This window comes from Mandrillus leucophaeus, unplaced genomic scaffold, assembly GCF_000951045.1.
Source record: "Mandrillus leucophaeus isolate KB7577 unplaced genomic scaffold, Mleu.le_1.0 Scaffold178, whole genome shotgun sequence".
Taxonomy (NCBI): domain Eukaryota; kingdom Metazoa; phylum Chordata; class Mammalia; order Primates; family Cercopithecidae; genus Mandrillus; species Mandrillus leucophaeus.
In genome coordinates this window covers 3,581,163-3,583,706 of record NW_012101787.1, presented here as the reverse complement: position 1 = coordinate 3,583,706, position 2,544 = coordinate 3,581,163, and positions in this window count along the sequence as shown.

Below are 2,544 nucleotides of genomic sequence, written 5' to 3'. Positions count from 1 at the left end.
AGGTTGCCCAGTTTAATAATGCCTCCAGACTTTGTTCAGGGCCCAGGGCTCGCTTTTGGAGCTTTCTCTTGATATCTGTGGCTGATTGGATAATAAACGTATCTTTTAGGATCAATTGACCTCCAAGGGAGTCAAGTGACAGGGGAGTATATTTTCTTTTTTTGAGACAGAGTCTCGCTCTGTCCCCCAGGCTGGAGTGCAGTGGTGCAATCTCGGCTCACTGCAAGCTCCACCTCCCAGGTTCACACCATTCTCCTGCCTCAGCCTCCTGAATAGCTGGGACTACAGGCGCCCACAACTGCGCCCGGCTAATTTTTTGTATTTTTAGTAGAGATGGGGTTTCACCATGGTCTCAATCTCCTGACCTTGTGATCCGCCCGCCTTGGCCTCCCAAAGTGCTGGGATTACAGGCGTGAGCCACCACGCCCGTCCGGGAGTTTATTTTCTTAAGGCCTCCCATAGCCACTTGAGGAAGGCAGAAGGATTTTCTTCCTTTCCCTGAGTTATGGTAGACATCATTGAATAATTCATGGGCTTTTTCCTAATCCTCCTTAGTCCTTCTAGAACACAGGTCAACAGATGTTTGAGACTCCAGTCCCCATGATCTGAGTCAAGGTCCCAGTGGGGATCCATACTGGGGACGACTTGCTGACTGGTAGGGAATTTGTCCCTTTCTTCAGCTGTCATTCTATCATTTACTTGACTAAGATACCAGGTATCTCCAAATTCTCAGGCTGCAGCTAAAGTCACATTCTTTTCATTAAAGGCCAGGGTTTGATCTAACAACAGCATGACATCTCTCCAAGTGAGATCGAAAGTTTGCCCTAGACCCTATAGGACATCTATGTACCTATCAGTATAATCTGAAAACTTCCCCAGGTCTGCCTTGATCTGCTTTAAATCAGAGAAGGAGAAAGGGACATGTACCCAGGTTGGGCCAAATTCCCCTCCCCCTACAGTTTGAAGGGGACATAACTGATAGCATGGGGGTTTTTGTGGTCCCTTGGAGATTTTTTGCTTATTTCCTTCTGGGTGTGGGAGATTAGAGGAAGCTTATCATTAATAGGAAGGGGAGCTATAGGGAGGCTAGGATATGGGGGTAAGCTGGGAAGTCCTCCTGTGGGATGTAAATCGCAAGCTTTGCATAGCTGTGAATTCTCCTTCAATGAAAAGAAAACCTGGACATGAGGTATTTCACTCCATTTGCCTTCCCTCTTACAGAAAAGGTCAAGCTGCAGGATAGTATTGTAACTTACAGTTCCCTCAGGTGGCCATTTTTCCCCATCAGAGAGAGAATATTGGGGCCAAGCTGTAGTGCAGAAAAAAACGAGCCACCTCTTTTTCAGGGTTTGCGGGTCAAATTGGTCCCAATGGCTTAGGATGCATTTCAAGGGTGAGCCTGTTGATGTCCGAGTGTTTCCCGTCTGAAAGACAAACTGCCCATGGTTTTGGTTTGTTTCTTTCTCCCCCTGCCCAAGAACCCACAATGGTCCCTGGACCCTGCTGATTGGAATAGTTGCGCTCGACAACACAGCAGCAGAAACACCTCTTGCCCAAGAACCCACAACGGTCCCTGGATCCTGCTGATTGGAATAGTTGTGCTCAGCGACGCAGCAGCAGAAACACTAGTTTTCCTCCTAGACCACAAGGAGGACCAAGGAATGTCAGATTTAGTGGCCCTTACCAATGCTTTCTTGAAAACCTGCACCCTTGCCTGTCCTAGTCCACAAAGAGGACAGAGAAAAATCGGATTTAGTGGTCCTTACTGATGCATTCTCGAAAACCTGTTAGAGTCCTAAGCGTTCTCCTGTTAGTATTGGGACTTTACCTACGTCCTATAAAGATGTTATGCCCCAAAAATGAAGTAGAGGGCCCCATACCCTGAGGGAGGGAAGGGATCTCCAGGGTTCCAACTTTGGAGTGACGCCTTTTGTCCTTGCTTATATGAATAGGAAGGATATCATTTCTGAAGCTCCCCATATCCTAGCTTCCGCAATAGCTTTTGTTAGGCCTGCTAGGCTGAGGAAGGATCCTAAAATTCCAGATAAGGTAGTCCCCAGCCCCGACAGGGCTTTGGGCAAAAATTATGTCTTTCTGTTTAGTGGGCCCATGTGCCTAAAGAAGGTCACAGAGTCCTGAAGTTTATACTAGAAATCATTCTTATAGGAGAAACTAGAAAAGCACCAGAGACAGGGAGTGGTTTGTAGAAGCAGGACTAGCCTCAGAGAAGAGAGGCAAGAGGAAGTTTGTCAGACAGACGTTAGGACCCGGCGACAAGGGTCAGGATAGATAGGATAGATGGGCAAGTCTCGCTTGGGCGCCATGACTTTGAGAGTTTGCTCATGGCTGCAGGGTCAACCAACTTGTTGTCAGGACCCTGGAGCTGAATGGCTTTCCTCTCTGTCGACCCTCGGCTCAGCCCAGAAGTACAGGAAAAGTGGAAGCAGGCAAACCAACACTCCCAATTCTGAAGAGTCGGGCATTGTTAGAGAGCCCTTTCCCAGAAAGCCTGACACCTGTGTCTTTAATCTGGCGGCCACGCTA